The sequence below is a fragment of the Thalia democratica genome, chromosome 7 (assembly GCF_965202585.1).
Source record: "Thalia democratica chromosome 7, ktThaDemo2.hap1.1, whole genome shotgun sequence".
In the NCBI taxonomy this organism is placed as follows: domain Eukaryota; kingdom Metazoa; phylum Chordata; class Thaliacea; order Salpida; family Salpidae; genus Thalia; species Thalia democratica.
Window position 1 is genome coordinate 29,680,773 of NC_139171.1, and position 20,596 is coordinate 29,701,368.

Consider the following 20,596-nt stretch of genomic DNA (forward strand, 5'->3'; position numbering starts at 1 on the left):
TTGTAAAACGTTTTTAAGTTAGTAATATATAACTAGTACGCACTATTTAATTAACAACATTTTGTATTCAGTCTATGTAAAATACAACATTGTACTTAAAGGCAAAAAAATAAATATATACACGTTTTAAAAATGTAATTTTAATCGAAATTAAAAAATGTAATAACCTTGAAACACTTGTTTAAATATAAGTTTTTAGTTATTTCTAAAGTTAGGTGTAGTTATGGACATTACAAAAAGTAAAATACTTTTTTTAAAGTTACTATTTACCGATTGTAATTCCGTATAAAAATTATTTAATCACTTATTGCCATTCATTACACAACAAAATTCAAATATCTTATCTAATTCCTTGATCTAACCTACTAAGAAAAAAAAAGAAGCAAGTCATGATAAGTATTAGAAATTCTTTCCATTTAAAATGTAGTTGAAAATTTATCAGGTTAAAGATGACTTTTAACATACTGTTAAGAAATCGAACCCTGGTAATTTGAAGAGATAAATGTATCTGTGTATTTCAATTAAGTTTTTTGTTACATATTTTAATTCACACGACTTCAAGTACTGCAATTAAAAACCACATTTCAATTAAAGTTCTAAAACTTTTAATTTGAAAGATGAAACAAAATATCATCAAAAGAATTATTACAGTGAAAAAGTTTAAAGTTTCGACTGATCAAATGAAATGTTGAACCGGTAAACAAACAAAAGAGCTTGAATAAACGTAAGCGCATATAATGTATCGGTATATCGAGGCCGTATTTCATAACTCGGAAAGATAAAGTTTTATACTTACGTATAAGCCTTTAACTCTAAAGTTTAAACTTGTGTGAGAAGTCTTTTTTTTGCCCTTTATCAGTATATAAGGGAAATTTTGTTTTGTTATATATTCAAAATTTATTACTTTACCATCTAACCAGCAATAGAATTTCAGAAAAAATGAACAAGGCGTTGGTTAGTAATTACAAGTATTGAATTATGACATATTTATTTATTTTAGTAATATAACATTTAAATATTGGGTATAGTAAATTATTGATTACCGTACAAAATAAACATAACAAACATTAGATGTTAAAAAGCCTATACTCAATTTTACTCATATAAGTTAATACTTAATTTTTGACTATTTTTTGCCCTAAACATTTTTAAAGTAACAAAAGCTGAACTTTTAACAATTTGTTTAAGCTTCAGCTAAAATTTCTCTGAATCATTTATTATTGATATCTAAATTTTACCAACAGGTACTAATTACGTTGGCACTTTGTTGTGCAAGCTTCGGGAATGCAGTCGTCAGAACGAGAATGAATGCGTTCCACGAGTTCCCAAATAACCATATTTACCACATTTTCAGGTAACAAATATCATATATGAAGTACATATACTTCTTTTTTCAATGATTAATATTATACTTTCAAGTTTTTTGCATTTCAATAGTAGTTAAATATCGAATACTAAGTTTGAGTAGTAACTTTAGGTGTTTCTTACAAATATAACAGACGCTTTACTTACAATCATTAACAATTAGTTATTTACAACTAGTTATTGATGAACATGTGACATGAACTTGGTATGTAAGCTTTGCAAACATACTCTTACTATTTACTGATTTGACTTAACTTAATGTTTAAACTACGTAGGTTACCTATATCTAAATCCTTTCGTTTTTTTTTGTTGTTGTTAAAAAAAACAGAAAAAGTAAAAAAGTTAAAATGCGATCCTTTAACATAAAAAAATAAACCATGAACAAATATAGTAAAGTTTCTTGAAAGACGCGAAGTTTTTTAACTTTTTAAATAATTGAAAACTTACTTCTAAATACTATTTAGATTATTGTTTACAACAAAAAATTAATATTACAAAATTTTTTACCAATTTAGTTAATTTTTGCTTTTTAATATTTTGTGGTTAGTGGTAATAATAAGCCGATATAACGGATAACAATTAAACTAAATAAACATGTAAAATAATGTGCTTTTAGGTAAAGTTTCAAAAACTTAAATTTTGTGTTCATAAAACATTAAAATATCAAGCAATATTTTATACCTGATTAGTTAAAGAACATTGCCGTAAATTTTTACTGTACTAAAACATCATTAAAGTTTTATTCTTATACTTAGTGCAAAATGTTTTAACCAAAAGTATATTTTATGGACTTTCATCAGAAGAACAAGTGCAAATTTAATTAATTTGCATTTCAGAGCTTTAGATTTCGTAATCTCTAAAACACAGAAAAAAAGTTCAATGACATTGCAGTAAATTTTATTATAACTTTTCAGGGAATTTCTCCAGCAGCATAGGTGCGGGGTGCGAATGGAAGATGGCGTCATCAGGACCCGCCCCTCCCCCCAGTATAAAAACGCGCTCGCACAATGGGACTTGATCCATGTAAGATGCTTGGACCTGAAAGCTGACTTCTTCGCTGCAAGGTGCAAATCAGTTATTATCTACCAATTAATTATTATTATCTTTTTTTTTTTTTTTTTTTGTATATTATAACTTATTTTTTGTTATTATTACAATTGTTATTGCTGCCAGGTGTAAATCTTCAACATGCAATCTCGAGCAGTTCGACATTGAAAAGCCAGATGACGTCAGCTTGAGATCCGCACCGGTTTGGGCGTCAAGGCGCTTCAATAACATGCCGAAACACGTGGAAGTTTTGGTTCCGGTCGGCTGCTTCTGCGAAGCTGTCGATTATTAAGTTGCATAAATTAACGATAACAAAAAGATAATAGTGTTATTCATTGTCAGTTTATTGTTAGTCTTTGAATATTTTTTCGATTTCTTCCTATAACATATGTAACAGATTTTTCGACTAATAGCAATTATGCTAGTCAACAAAAAAACTACTTGAAATAAGCAAAAATAATTTAGCCCGAAAATTTTCTTTATTTTCAGTATTAATGTTTACGCAGTTTAATAAATGAACTTTGTCTACTCATCTGGATAATAATAGTAGTTTTTGTTTTTAAGTCTTTTTATAATTATTGTTGTAATTTATTTTTTCAATTTTTTTAAATCAAAAAATAGTTGTTTATGATCTTCGTTTTTACAGTTAGAACCTCTATAAAACTAAAATAGACTGATTAAAAAAGTTAATGTAGTATACACAAAAATAAAATTCTTCAAAAAAAGGTGTTAAGTATGTAATGTAATTTGAAACAAAGTATTTATTCTTGCTGGTCATCAGATTTTGAAAACTTGATATGGAAAAATAATACAAGAATAACTGTTGAAAATTATAGAAAATAGACTCACATCTGTTTAATTTATAGTTAGTTTTTTAAATTAGTAAACATTAAGTTTAGTTAGCAACAATGTGCTAGATTAAACAAATAAACATTATATTGAGGTTTAAATTAACAATCCAAAATAAAGCTAGAAGTTTATCGAAATCAAAAGAGTATTAGTTCTAAGATAAATAAAGTTTAGTAATGTTTTAAACTCTGATATTTTGTTTTTTTTTTACTTATTGCTACAGATTAAGAATTTTAAACTTTTTTTTAAGTTATAATTCTGCCAAAGTACTTAAAAAATTTCAAAATTATTTGTGTTCTATTATCTATATTTATTATAATACAATAAATATCTTGTTAAAATTAATAAACTAAAGTCATTGAATTTCAAACTTAAAAGTTATAAAATATTATAAACTTCTATTTTAGAAAACTAAGTTGTAAACAAAACAAAACAGAAAAGTTAAATTAGAAAAAAACTAAACAAAATCACACAAATTTTCCATTAAAATTTATTCAACAGTTTTGCAAAACGAATGTCACAAACGGCTAAAATATGCAAAAAAAAGCTAGATTAAAACTGTTAATCAAAAATTTGTTAAGATTTTTTTCAGCCACTTATAGTAAACTTTATACTTTGTTTTAATATCCTTACACTAGTTGCTAAAATTTATTAGCCAAGAAAAAATATCTCAGAATCTATGTAAATTATAAGCTTTAATTGTTCATTTTTCAGAAAGTGTATAGGTCTTCACTAATAAACAAAACAAATTAAAAGTAGACAGTTTATAATATAAAGTAATTTAAGAAGTGATAAATACATTTATGATAATCAAAAACTGGTTTGTTTAGTACACAGTCTTATGACTTTTATCACATTGATAACTTTAATATTTAGCCCGTTTTGAGTAAAAATTTAGCTAGCTTTAACGTATTGCTTATCTAAATACGCGTAAAATGTTCTTTATCTTACCTCTGATTCATGATGATGGAAACATGAAGATAATTTCAAGAACATTATCTTGTGTTTATTGAATAAAACAAGATATTAAGAAATCGTCTCTAGCATGTGGTTATGTGCAAAATTCTATGTTTTTACTTCAAATAGTAATAATTTTTATTTTACAGGCTAAACTAAAACATATTAGTTGGTAAATGTAAAATGTTTTAGAAGTTTTACTAGAATTATTTTCACGAAAACCGGATGTATATCATTGATGATGATTACGAAATTAAGAATCATAACTTAAAGCTTTCAACCAAATCTATACATTTCTGTTGTTTAAGTACTAAAAATTATACAGTGCTTTTTCATTAACAACCAATCAATCTTAAATGGTTGAATTTTAAAATCTTGACGTTTTAATTAGTTACAAAAATTCTGATTTGCATACGTTTGAAAATAAATTGTATATATTTTTTTATTCCAAGATATAATGAAACTAAAGTGTTTAATACCTTATAAACTTAATTTATATATATATAGATTTTTTTCTACTCGTATGTTTATTCAGTTTATAAATAAGATTTAGTGTTTTTGAAATTGAAACAAGTGTGTGATGTTAAATAAATATAAAACCTTTAAATTAAAAAAAATCATCTTTATATATAACTAAACATTAAAGTTTAAATGAAAAAAATCAGTTTAAGCTAATTCTTCATTTAAAATTTTTCTACGGTTTACAAAACGAAAATCACAAACTACTAAATATAAAGCATATTTTTGTGCATAAAAATTAACAAAATACTTAAAAAACTATTGTTCTGCTTTCCGACTTCTTAGCTCTTGAAGTTAAAAATTAAAACTCAAACACACAAACAATAGTGAACAAACTAAAGAAAGCTAAAACATGATGACGTATTTATGAATTTTTGAACTTTGTGCTAGTTGTTTCACTCAAAATCCAACATAATTTATTACAATCGGCGGCTATAGACCGTGCTCTTTTTATGACTTTCCAAAATATTTTGTGGTATAAGTTTTCGCGCTTTAAACATACTTCGAAAGATTTGTTTCAATTTTACAGCTTTATATACATAAAAAGATTTCTTTTTTTACAAAGGCAGTTAGCCTTGATTAGTGTTAGATACTTTAGAGAAAGGTTTTTTTTAAAGAGCTAGTAAGTAACAAATACTACTTGGAATAATATTTTAAAAGCGAGACAGTAAAATGTGTTTAACACATAAAAGTATATTAGCTCATAACAAATCAGTTATAATCATCAGTTATAATGTATTGAACACAAAATCTATTTTACAGATTTATAGCAATATTAATTGAAACATTTTTTCAACTTTGAGAAATGAGCAAAATAAAACCTAAAATAGCGTGATAATTTGTTTTTAAATATATTAGATTTGACTAAGAATATATTTTAAAAGAAAAAACAATTTATATTTTTAAAACAAACTAGTAGCAGACATAATTAATTGTTTCAAAACTTAATGAAAAACAATTAATTGTAAATCTACGTTTTTTATAGTGTTATAAATAAAAACAGTATGCTAATTGATCTATGGTTTCCTATCTAAAGAGGAAAAACTTGAATATATAAAATATTTCAAAAATGATAAAATAAAACTAATCAGCTTTTTTTTAATCGTAAGTTTTCTTTTTCAAGTGTGCTTGCTTTAGTAACAATAAATTTGTAATAGATTATGTTTTCTCAAAAAACTAACATAACTTTTGCAAAAGAAAAACTTGGTTTTTCTGTATAACAAAAACTTAGTAGATAAATATGGTTTATTAGTAAACCATTAAAAATGAAAACTAAAAACAACTGTATTTTAGCTATTGTAATTATTTTATAACTGTTATTATTTTAATTGGATTCATAACATATGTTTTTAGAAAAATAGTTATTTCGCTATAAATCGATAGGAAATATTTCTTACAACTTAATAAACTTTATTTACTACTGTTTTGTTTTTTCAAAAACACGATTCTTTGTTAATTTTTTACGTTAGGGTTTTTTTTTTCTTTGCAATCTATTGCTTATTTATGATAATTGATTAATTTGTAAGCTATTTTATCATTATTTTATCTTTATTTTGTATTACTTAAATGGGGAACGCGTAAAACATACAGTTATATACTTTTACAAAATTGTAGTTTTTTCGATGGAACATACATATTGATTTTATTAGACTATACTCAATAATTTTTACGTGTCACTGAATTATTATATAACATTTGTTTTATGTTATTACTATGGCTTTCGATGTTTTTTCTACAAAACATAATTTTATAGCTATTATTTAAGCTAAAGTGGTTAAATTTCAGCTACATGTCAAACTTCCAGTTTAAAGTTATTTATCAAATTAGATAATTCTTACAACTTATTAAAGAGTTTTAGTTTATCTATTAAAACATTGCAGTTTTAGTTACATTACTTTATAGTTGTAATGTAAAACTAACAAGAATTATTTTAATTAAACAATGTATCTAAGTTAAATATATATGCTAATTACATTTGTTCTTCTTTTAGATGCTTGTACAAGTTTTATTCAAAGGTTTTATCAAAATTTTCTAACAAAGAATAATAAAAACTGTATTTTGATTTTGTTGTTTATAAAATGTACACTTAAGAAAACGTTTTTGAATGTCAAATAAACATTCAACGAGTTTAAAAGTACAAAACGTAAACCACTTAAAACATTTTAAGCTTTAAAAACTGCATAGAAACTTTTACTGCATATAACATACCTTGTTTTCTTTAACGTTAATCTCATTACAAAACTATCGCTTATAGAAAATATAGTCAACTTTTATGTTTTTATATCTTAAATTAAAAAAATAATCAAAACTAAATATAGCAACCATACAATACTTAAGAACGTTACTTATTTTTAAAACAGTTTTATAAACCACGCACTTTAGTAAAGTTTAAGTCAGGCAGAATTTCATTTCGGTAAACATATGTATTGCAAAAAAAAGCGTGAAAAAAACACTAATTTGAATCAGTGTTGTTATTTACGCTACCTTTAAACCAGTTCTCACTGTTTGATTTTCAGTAAGTCTTTTAAAAACAAATTATAAACTACAACTCAGTGAATAAACTTTAAATAGACGTTTGAATAAAATAAAGAATTAAATAAATTCTATTTAATAAGTTGTTATCATACTTACCAGATATAATCTTATATACGAGAAAAGATAAAAAAGTTTTAAAACAAGTTTTACTATATTAAATTTTAGATAACAAGGTTTTTAGTAGAATTATTTTTAGTTATAACAAATAAACAAAAAAAGTTTTAGTTAAGAAAACCTTTTTTTATGTTTTTTTAATCTTTTTAAAACAAAATAAAAAGATTTGTTTAGTTTTAGTATAACAATTAAAGAAATTAGTAATTATTTAAAAACAGTTTAGATAACAAATAAAAAATCTAAAAGTCTAATTTTTCAATAGTTTTCAAATATTGTCTATAAAATTTATACATCTTTTCCAACATAACGCTTGATTTTCAGCTATAAGTATTTAAATATGAAAACTATCATTTGTTTGCTCTTTCTTGTGATTGGCACTACAAGCCTATTAAGTGGTAAGTAACTTTTTAATTAAAGAATAATGTGTTTTAGTTAATTTAGTTTTAAGAGTTTAAAAATTATATAGTTCGTAAAAATGTTCTTATTTAATAACTTTAAGCTTAATTTTATAAAGTAAAATGTTAGCATATAGTTTTTAAATCGTTTTACGTAATAGCTAAAGAAGAAAAGTATTTTAAACGTTCCAAACTAGTTATGAATTCAGTTCTGGTAATTGTATTTAATTAATTTACAGATGTCAAACCATGCAACCAAAAACTGAATGAAAATTTTTATCTGGAAAATGCAGAAAACTCCACATGTAAGCTTGCAAAACTTGAAGACTCGCTTTTACCAAAAGTCAAAATAGAATTATATTCGTGTGCTTACGATACTATATACGTCGAAATAAAGACAAATGGTCAAAATAACAGCAATTGCAAGGAAAAAGCTACAAAAACATTCATTGTCGTCAAAAACAAAAGAACATCTCTTGAAGAATTTTGCTTCTCTTTGAAGTTTGATTACTTTAGGCTTTGTCAAAGCCGCCAAAAAGTTCCAATCGATGAACCTACAAGCAATGTAGGGAAGTCATTCAACCCATGGTGGACTGCAGTGATGATCGCTATTCCCATTTTGTTATGCTGCGTTTGGAAAAAGAGAACCAACGTAAGTTCGTAAATATTTGTATATTGAAGACATTTTTTTTTTACATTCCAAAAGCTTGCTTATAGATGGTTTAAAAAACTTTTTTAAATTTGTAAAAAAAAAGTGTTTAAATAAAACTAGTTGGAATACACATTCAACAAATGTGCTACAAAAGTTGGATATTAGTTTTAAAATAAAGTGTTAACCTTATTCGTTTATTGACCATACATATATATAATTATTCGTACTTAATTACATTATATAGTTTATTTTAAATGTTTTGGTCAATATTTAAAAGTCTTAAAATAAAGTTTTAATTTAAACTATAAAAATATGAGTATCACTTAATTACTAATCTAACGAAAACACTGCAGTTAATTTATAAATTGAAGTCTAATTAACACCTTGAAATTACAGCAAGATGATGTAAATATTCAAGTAGAAGACCCAATCCCAATGGTTGAATTGAATCATCCTCCACGACCAGCCTACCTGGAGTTATAATAGTTTTTGTTGTTTTAATAATGATTTTTTTTTTTCTAAAAGCTTTTGTTTATCGGTTGTAATTTTTCTTAATGTTTTTTTTTTGCATGTTGTAGTCGTTTGTGACTTTCGTTTTTGCACAACTGTTCAATAAAATTCAAAGTAAAACTTGTGCAGTTTTATTTTTATTTTTTTAAGTTTAACTTATCCGTTTTCTTATTATACATTTTATAGATTCTAGAATAAAAGTTTAAAATGTTTAATAATGTCTTAACTTGTTTTCTGTTTATTGTATTTATTTTAACTAGCTAGTTTTTATACTAAAAAAAATAATAAAAGAACATAATTTATATAATAAATAAAAATGTTTGATTTTTAGTTTAACATTTTAGCAGAAGTATAACTTGATGAAAAGATAAAAGTATATACATATATATAATAATTTAAAATATATATAACAATGTAAGCAAGCTTACAACGTGTATTTAAGCTACGTTGTCACTAAAATGCAAGCTACGATAATTTGCATAACAACGACAGAAACTTTTTAAATATTAGTAGACAAAAATAGTTAGTTTTTTTTTTTTTCTTTAAGTGTAATCAATTAAGTGCACTTTTAAACTTATTCAACTTCGAGTTTAAAAAAATCATTTCGACTTATTTGGATTATAAAACAATATAAAAAAGTTTGATACTAATTATTAGTACAAGCATTCAAACATAAATTATTTTGCTATCTTTTAAGCCATCATTGTTAAGTGATTAAGTTTTTAGATTATATTATAACGTTAAAGGATTAAAAAACAAAAGCTAAAGCTAAATCTTAAAAATGTGCTGAAGCACTATTTAATCGCTAAAACTTATTGTCTTAAATATATATATACCAAAAATAAAAATGATTACTTCTAGTTTTAAAAATTTCTATTTATATAAGTTTGGTTAACCTAATTAACTTAAAAAAAAAACATTTAAAACTCTAGTTTAAAGAGGATTGTCAAGTTTCACTTTATTTTATAACACTTTAAATTGTTTACCAGAGAAAGTTTGTGGTCACTTGTTTGAGGTTTTGTAGACTTTTTTTTGCAAGTTTGGAGCAAAAGCTCGAGTTATAATAGAGAAAAATTTGCGTAAATTTCAAAATTACGTCATAACATTTTTTATTTACATAAAATGTTATCTAATTTTTGTTTATTTATTTTTAATTTACTTTACACTTAAAAGTAAGCTTATAACTAATATAGCTGATGACCAAGCAAAAATATACATTAAAGTATTTGTTTTACTTCAATTGAACTTAATTTTTTTAATGAACAATTTATACATGTTAAAGTACTTATTTACGTGTATATACACTTTGAATCGTTTCGGTAGGGATAAGGCTAATAAGAAAATTTTAAGAAATGTTAATGAAAAATTTAAACTGAAGTTAAAAACCTAAAAACTCAATAAAAGGTAAGAATGATAACCATCAGAACTTTCATTAGAGCTCAAAACAACAAAATAAAAGCTTCAATTTATTTTATTATATAAACATAAAACAATTACCTGTTAAATTTAGTTCAATATTAATTATCAAAAAAACATCCTGCTAATAAAAAACAAAAAGCTTATTATAATAATAGGTCTTAGGTACTTTTTGATACTTTTTTGCAGACATGCAGCAAAATTAATGTTTCCCACTTTTCTCAGATTTATTCATAATTAAAAACAAAATGACATGCCTTAACTCAGTAACGACATCTACCGGAAAGTTCACCTTGTACACTGACTGGGTATCCAGGTGTCAGGCGAAGAAAAGGTGCAGAGAAATGGGTCAGATACTGGCCCCAATCAAAAACAAAAACGACTTGAACGCCATAAGGAACCTGAAGAAAAACAACGAGTTTTCGGATTGCGTTCACGGCAATGGTTATGCGGCAATGTACCACGTCGGACTTGACGTGAAGTATGTCGGTGGAACTTTATTGAGAGAATTTACAGACGGCACTAAGTGGGACGATTGCGAAATGGGGGACCTGTACTACGTAAGTCGACAACAAAAGTGCCCCAACGCTATCTACATGAACATTGACGGAGCTGAGCTGTCTATCGAACCGTTAAACGATGAGTGTAATAGCGAGACCGCGCTTGCACAATACATTTGCTTGGAACCAGCCGAAAAAAAGGAGGTGGCATCATCAGAAAATTTGGTGCAGCAAAGCTCTATTGCTTTTAATTTGACTGCAGGAATAGGTGGCGTGGCTTTGATTATAGTTGGCGTTTTCGCAGCTGTCGGCTGGAGAAGGATGAAGAATGAGATAGAAATTTGCAAAGAAAAGATGAACAAAATGGAGAGGATTTTAGAAAGCCGCGGTTAAAAAGCGAAAAAAAAAATAAAAGCATATGTTTCTAAATATTTCGAAAAAAAAAATTTACAACTAATTTTGTTTATATATATATATATATCTTCATGACTAAACATTACTTAGAATTTTACCTTTTGTTTTGTACTTTGCCTTTATGTTTTATTTTATTACCTACATAATAAACTGACTGGTAAACAATTCGATTTAACAGGGTATGAAAACAGTTGTGTCAAAAAATTGTAGTGTTTAATAAATAATGTATATATGATGTACTTATTTTTAACTAAAAAATAAATTTAATCAGTTCTAAATGCTTTCAGTTGTTTTAACGCTAAAAGGCGTCCTTCAAAGTAAAAAAGACTTTTTTGGAAATTTTTTATATAATTTTTCAAAAACACGTTGTTTAATGTATCTTTCTCTTGAACAAACTTTAAATATAGTCCCTTAACAATGTTTAATCAAAAAACAATTTTTAATATACATAGTATACACATGTTAGTTTTCCAATTTATTTATAGTCAAGTTCTCATGTACTAGACTTGATAAAATTTGTTTAAAATTTGTTATCTCAGTTAAAATAAATATCGGATAAAAATTTATAAATCTAGTAAAAATAAACATTTCAACAAAAATAACCAATTATCAAAGATCTTTAAAAAACATAATATGCGAATCAGTTATTAATGTATGGCGAATTTGGAGAGATTAACTAAGTCACATAACCAAAGGATTTTAAACAAAAGTAATTCAATCAAAAATCAGTGTAATTGCACTGGTGGCTATGAATATTATTTGAAAGGGGGCAATTTCCGTTCAGAGAACATTACTTAAAAGGCAACAGTTAACTCTGACCTTGAATAGAAGTTCTACATCGGTTTATGCTCCACTCAGTTCAGATTTTGGTATGCTAACCATAAAAAATATTTTAAAGGTGGTGTATACGAAAATTAGGCTGAGCTTTCGAAGTATGTTTGCGGCCTAAAACGCAAAAACATTGATTTTAAATTACCTTGGAAGGTGATAAAAAAAGAGCAGCCAATAGCAGATAGTAATAACCCTGTTTGTAGTCTGTGCTTATATGAACCAACAGCCGTTATGCATGCGTTAAAAAAGGAAGGTTGTTTAAACAAGAGGAATGAATTCATATCGTCTTGTCAACATATGAAAGAGCTCCTCTTAAAATACAATAAATTTTGAAGTAATTTTTAGTCATTTAACTGTTGTCTTTGTAAATTTTGGTTGTTTGATTAGTTTGACGGAAGATCAACTTTTGTACTGAATTTTTGTAATGCACAATATTACGTCATACTTTTTTTTGTTTTTTGCATAACTTTTGCATCTATGTTTATTAAAGTGCTTTTTATTTTAAACTAAACTGGCTTATGTTTAAAGCTTTATGAAACATATGTACCAGTATTTTTAAAATCGAACATTTCCAAAAAATTATTTAAAAGCCCCTCGAGTTAGCTCTGTAGAAGGTGTTCAAGTTTGAATATTAACCTTATTATATATATATATATATATTTGAAAATTACAAGAAAACGAAACTTTTGTCTTTAGTTATAAAGATTAAAAGTGACTAGTGTCAATATTGTAGAACATATTAACTCTACTTAATTAGTTTTCAACAAAAAAAATGAACGTAATAGACAAAAGCTTATGTCGAAATTTATTTTTCTTACTTAAACATTGCAGGATTTGCTATAATGAGTATATAACAATTTATTTACAAACGTACGCAATTTAAAATTATAACAAATCACTGTTACTATCTCTATAATAAGTTAACTAGTTAGTGTTATGTTTACACGTCCTGGTGCGTGTAGTTTCTTCAATGCTTTAATTTTGTAATTTTTAAAATAGTTGTAACTTTTCTGATTTATGTACTTAACGTAGATGATTGTAAAACAAACTTTATAGTGTTTTAATTTTATAGCTTTAACATTGAAACATAAATAAAAAGTGTAAATGTTTATGACAATTTAAAAGAAAATTGAGTGAATCATAAAAAAAATTTGTAAGTTAAAAGTAAAAGTCACAGAAATCACAGTATAGTTACAAATTACTTATATGCTTATAAATAAGTCTCAGTCTACCGAAGGCTTGTGGTCTCTTGGTCGAATTTGTATTATTCAGACCTTACGTGAACTTTAGCTTATAAATTTAAAATGTAGTACGACAGACTGGTGAAGCGTTTTTTGAAACAAACTTTGTAATTACAGTCAGAAGTCTAAAAAACAAGCTTAAATACATCTTAACACATATTATTTGTTTAGAATTTTTAACAAATTGAAAAAATAACAAACGTATGTGGTTGTATTACAATTTAATAATTACTTAAATTTATTAAGCTTAAGAATTAAATAGCATCAAAAGCCTGTTAAGGAAAATCTGTTGCATAGGAAATAGTAAAACAATTTTAAAATGTACTAAGTTACTTTTTTAACGAAATCAAATTTTTAAAGTTACAAATTGTTAGTATTCTCATGTATTATAAAAAGTAAAAAAAAGCTTCATAAATTTTATCGCAATACTTTGTTACAAACACTTAAATAAATATTTTGAAACTTAAATATGAGAGCATTTAAAGTTTTTACACTAAATACCACTTAGATCACTTTTGATCGACATTCACACATTCTATGTTTGAAACAACTGGAAAATAGATATTTATAAAAATCTTTTAAGTTATTGACTTTATAATGATTCTAATTTTTTAAAACAAGTATTTTGTCACAGTACAATTAACATTCACCCTAAAGACTTGATCACTGTTTCTCATTTGTATTTTCTCCTCTCAGCACTTTCTAGCGGCTTCTTTCCTTCCCCTGCTCCTCAAAGCGCACCTGAGGTTGCAGCTTCTCCCCATGTTCATCTGCCACTTCCACCACAAGGGGCGCTTCAACCCGTCGGGTCGGCACCTGTAGAAGTTCGGGGCGTGCTTGTAAAGCTCCGCCATGGCGACCTTGCACCCCAAATGGCACTTTCGGCCCTGGATGGCGCCAGCGCAACTTTTGATGGCGCTGCGGTACGCTTTAAAGCATGACGGGTTTTTCCAGCACACCGTCATCACAAGAGTGCATCCGGGCTTCTTATTGGCTGTCGTCCGGTAAACTTTGGGCCGGCATTGGTCAACTCTTCTTTGCTGCACTCTCCATATCTTCTCATCCCACAGGTTGCTGCGTCGGGAAAACCCCAAAACGTGGACTCTTTGCGACAGATTGCGCGGCAGGTGACTGAAGCGGAGGTCGCACTTGTTGAGGAGGGGAGCGTAGATGGTGGAGTTAACCTTGTTCAGGCTGTCATAGCAACCAACGGGGCAGGTCTCCTCTAAATCCTCGCACCACTTGGCGTACACGTCATCGTGCCTCTTTCCCGCCCAAAACCTCATCTTGTCCATCACGTCGTTGTAGCTCGGCATCTTCTGCTTCCTTATTCGCTGTTTCACTTGAGGGAATTTCTTTTGCGGATCGGGAGCCGATCTGTTAATCAACTTAGCTTTCGGCTCCTTTTGTCTCCTCCCCACTTGGTACCTGTTCCGACACGACCTCATCCTTCTCATTCTCTTCATCTTCCTCTCCAAGGATTCAAGACCGTTTTTCTTGTCCTTGTTTAGTTGGCACTGATCGATGAAGTCGTTGTAAAGTGTGGAGCATCTGCGGTCAAACTTACATATTGCTCGAGCGTCGATGCAGTGCAATTTCCAATCTTCACCTTCATGCTTGTTCATGTGAACTAAGATCTGCCGCGTCCAAATTCTCCTAACTTCCCTGCTGCGTTTCGACCACGTCCAGAACCAGTCGTCGTGGGAGAAAAGGGTTTCAAAAGCTCGCAGTTTAATCGCTAGAGGGACTCGTTTGAACTTTCTCATTAGTTTGAACCTGTTGCGTTCGTTGATCAGGTCATTCGGATTCCATCTTCTCAACGTTGCCGCCTTGTGGTCAAAGTTTTGTTCGGCAATGGAAAGTTTTAGGGTGGTTATGATTAAACAGCAAACTATCAAAAATGCTTTTTTCATACTTTTTTAATTTGTTATTTATATATGTTAGGTTAAAAACCTTTAAATAGAGTAAGTATCAGTTCTTAGGTAGATAAATATATCTACCAAAATTAAATTGTTTAGTTTATATAAATATATCAAGTGCTTTAAATCAAAGTATTTGCGTAAGTGTTCTGCTTGTTGTAATGTAATTTATTCTAAAACTTATATTCTATTCAGTATACAACCAAACCAAAACTTTTTTTTTCACTTTAAGATTTAACTTTGTTCTATAATATGTAAGAATTACAATAAACTATTATTTGTTTAAGATCTGTAATCTAACTTTTTTACTGAAATTTAATACAGACCAAAAAGTAAAAATGAACGGTTATTAAAAAGTTAACAAACATGTTTCTAATCGTAAACATTTTATATCAATACAGAATAGGAAAAACAATGTAGTTAATAAACAACTATGTTTGTTCAGCAAAAAAATCCGTCATCTGTTTGAGTCGGTATTTTACTCAAGTTAACAAACAAAGTCGCGTGCATGGAAAGTATAATTCATAAATACTGGTTCGTAGTAAAACTTGTTTACAAATATTAGAATTAAAATTAAAGGTTTACATTTGTTTGCGTATGTAGTTAACTATAATTCGTATTTAATTGTCTACAATATCTGCTCATTGCATAATGTTTTGTAAACAAAAATGTTATGTCATGTTCCGTTGTTAAATTATGAAGTCTGTATATAAAAAACTCAATGGATTAGTTTTAAAGCAAATAAACCGTTTGTTAGTACTTTATTAATTTACTTAACTTTTTTACACAAGACCGTCTGTGTATAAATATTCTAAATTAAATTAAATATTTTATTTAGTTGAAGTATTTTATACAAGTACAATATTTGTCATGTTGTTATATGGTTTAAAATTGCTAAGATTGATTTATCGAAACATATTTTTAAATTTCTAAATCATAAACTCCTTTAAAAACTCTTTATTTTTTAATTACTAGTTTGAATGTGTTAATACACAAGCAAGTTACTTTTTTTGGCTAAAAAAAGTTTTGCTTCTTACACTGAACCTTCTAAAAACAGCTTTTATGACTTTTCTGAAAATAAAAAATAGAAAACGTAAAATAATCCTAATTAAAACTACTTCGTTATCAACAGAAAAACTAGCGCTTGCTTCGAATGATACATATTGAAAATTCATGACTTAAATTTTTATTAAATTCGTTCTACCAAACTATCAAAAGTTTTAGGGGCAATTAAAAATTACTAGAAAAAAACTAAGCATATACGTTTTAGCAAGTTAATGCTATAGATGTTCAAACAAAAATGTTATAATATAAAAAAAGTACGCTGACATTTAAGACACGTGAGTAAAATTCAAAACAAATGTTTGTAATCTCTGATATACGTAAAAATTAAGAGTTTGTTTTATAAACTATCACGTTTTTGTAGATAAGAAAAAGTTTTTTTTTATACAATAACACTTATTTATCTATCTGTAAACTTATAATTTTGATTTATTTGAAAATTATTATTTTAAAACATTAGCGTAGATAAATTGATTTAAATTTAACCTCAAGCTTACGATAATTTTGTATCCACGACATTATCATTTCGAAAAAAAATATTTTAAAACAATTTTAATATCGATTATTAAAATGCTTTTTACAACATAACAAAAAAAAAATTTCAAGTAAATTTAAACAAACTAAAAAAATAACTTAATGACTATGGCACAACACTGGTCTTATTTTTGTTCAAAGATGTTTTGTTATTAAATTCAAATAATTATAGAATGTTTTTTTCAAGAAACAGAAATAAGTAAAATAATAAACTCTATCTTCTGTATATATCTAAAATTCAAGATCTAAGAAACAAACTTACTACTTAAACCAAACTTGCAAATTAAACAACAAGATAACTTTACTACAACCTAAAACATGTAATTTTAAGTTAAACAGATGTTAGATTGTTTTTTTTAACTTTTTTATTTTTTACTGAACATGTTATTTAGAGTTCACGTGAATTTACTTCTAAAAATTAAAATTCACAGTTTATAAAACAAGTAGAAATTGTATTTTTTTTTTCTGTTCCTAATCTTATAGTGTTTGCTAAATTGTACTTTATATATATGGAACGCCAATGCTCATCAATGTAAAGCTGTACACTAAATTAGCTGAAATTTTATACTATTTAAAATAAATATTTATAAACACAAATAACTTTTTTATTTTGAAATTTATGCTTATGTAATCAAGCTTAGTTAAAACAGTATACTTTCAAGTTTTTTATGAAATTGAAAGCTATCCAAATAGTGTATTTAAATATATACGTAAAAAGCGACTTTTACAACGACTGCAATAACAAAGCTAGGATATTCAACGAGTTTTGTCCTTATAGATAATGTATATAAATGCTCTAAAACTTGTATAAACAGCTGTGTATTTTTTTAGTGTTATATTTGAATTACACTAGATATCTCATAACTTATTATTGAAGTACATATTATCTGAAAACCTTTTTTTGATTATAAAACAACAACTTTTGTATTAATGCTGAGTTTAAATGCATTTTTAACTTATACTAGTATTAATATAGTACAAAATATAAAATAAACTTTTTTTATAAACTGTAAAACTAATCACTTTTTAATTCTTAAACTAGTAAACCGAAACCGATACGTTTTTGTGTTCATAGTTTAAAACCCAATATTAATTTCTTATTATAAGTTGGTTTGAACTGATTATAAATATAATAAAAGAAACAAAAACTTAGTTTTAATTTTTACAATAAGACTTATTGGTTTATTTTCTAAAGTTACTATCAACTACTTATACTACTACTGTTCAGATTAAAATTAGTTTATTTTATTGTGAAAGTTTACTTATCTTAAAAAGTTTTGGTCAATATCAGAAAAAAACGTTTATATTAAATACTATTAAGTTTTACAATAAAAACAATTGAAAATTAAAATTTTTAGATACAGATTTGTACTTTTCCCTTTGGTACCAATAGTTTTAACTACTATCTTTCTAAATGCTAGTATTTGTACATTTGACTTGCACGTAACGCTAAAATTTAATTACTTAAATGTTACATAAACTTGTAATTGACCTCAGTTTAAGCAAATAATAAAGCTTTATTGAATAAGTAAGTAAACAAAATAAATAAACTTTTGTTTAATTTGCTTTTAAGCTTGTTGTAAAGTCACAAAATTTGGTCACTATTTTCGAGTTTGATATTAAAATGTTTTTTAATATCAAACTATATTTAATTAGTTGTGACAATAATAGGCATTGAGCTTATTTGCTGGTTTACTGTGACAATATTTAGTTAATGAAGTCATTGCTTTAGTTGTTTGCCTGAAGTTAAAATACTTAAACATGTTATTATATCCAAAGCAAACAAGTAAATAACCGTTATCAGCAAAAAAACTACTTATTTTATTACTGTTATTGTTAGATTTTAAGTTTATTAGTAGTTTACTTAATTTAATATTTGATAAAAATTTTATTAAAATGGGTATATTGATCAAAAAACTTTTTTTAATAAGTTAAGTTTTTCAATAATACTCGTTTTTAAAGAGAAATTGAAAATTTATCTATTTTATATATGTTACTTAATAATAACAAACCATTTTCAACTCTACAAAATTTAAGGATACGCCACCAAAAGGGAACATTTATCATTAAACACCCTAATAAGTTATTTTGATAAGTTACTGTGAGATAATTTGTAACAACATCGTTTTAATTAACTTATCTAAACAAAAGAATAAACAAAAGTTTAGTTAAATCAATAACAATTTTGTTTTTATGAATACTTTAAAAACATGATACTTTGGCCGATGTGTTATATTTAGATTCCAAATTATAAAATTAATTATATTTTTTTGAAAAGTTTAAGCGTTCTACATTTATAAAGCCGAGATTCCGAGATTGTTAATAAAAAATAAACAAGCACATAAAATTAGTTGTACAGAAAATTTTTATGTTTTGTGCTAAAAACTCAATAAAAAGAAATATTTAACCTTGAAAAGTTCTATATGATTTGCAAATTTCAGCAGGATTTTTAAAAGTTCAAACACTGTGTTTATTTAAACAAAATTAATTTAGGTAAATATTTGCTTTCAAGCATTTTTTATTGGTCTTAAGTAAGTAATTTAGCAGCTTGTTTTTTTTTATTAACTTAATAAAGAATACCTTATTAGCTTCTTTATGCAAATTTGAAGTACTGTATTTTTTTTAAAGTCCTAGTGATTTGGTTTTTATAAACTGTACACTACAATTTTTAATTTAAATTGTAGTGTACAGTTTATAACAACCAAATCACTAAAAATTTTTTAAACAAGACTTGAAACTTTGACTAAAAGTATTGGAGACTGTTTGCACTATTATAATATTACTACACAGTAATATTACTACACTGTATTTCTTCTTAACGTTAAATTTAAATCTGAAATAATCAAGCCTTTATGTAAAGTTTTTACAAAAAAGTTTAAGAGTCTTTTGTAATAAATTTCTTATAATTCCTAAATTTATATTTATTTAATGATTTAAATGTATTTTAAATAGTAGAAAAGCTTCAATATGTCTTTTAAAAGACGTGATTATTCACATATACTAGTGACCTACCGGTTCTAAGATCCAGGTCCGGATCGGGCTAGAGCTTAAGTTTTTAAGATGATCCAGATCCGGTCGGATCCTAGCTGAAATTTATCCGGATTCAGAACCAATGTATTGGAAAAACTTTGCCACCTGCGACATGCTTCTTTTAGTTTTATACTTAGATAATTGTGTTTTTGCTTTTAATCTACAGCTGATGCTTCTAATGATTTTTTGTTGTTCTACATTACATTTGAAACAGAAACAAGTACAACCACTAACGAAAGCGATTAACAACATTCAGTTTATCAAGAGATTGAGAAAAATTTAGGTTTTTTTCTGAAAAAATAAGTTCATTAAACAATTTAAAAAAGCTGAAGTGTTAACTCGTTTGAAGTAAAAAAAGATAAGATATCCACATCAAGGATCGCAATTAACTATCTTTCGTTACCTAATTTCATGTTTATTTTGAATTTTTTATTTTCAGAGCTAGTACCTTGTACGAGCAAAAGATTAATCTATTGAGGCAAAATACAGGCGAAAAACGTTCATTACATCATCACACTTTAAAATAAACTATAATATGTTTCTTTTTAGCTTAATGGTGTGGATTTTAGTGAAAATCATTTATTTAATTATTTACTTTAATGTAACTTAATATTTAATAAATAAATTTATCTTGATTTCTTAACTTAAGTATTTGTGTATAAAATTTTAAAGTGTTATGACTAAAATAAAACTATGTTTTTTAATT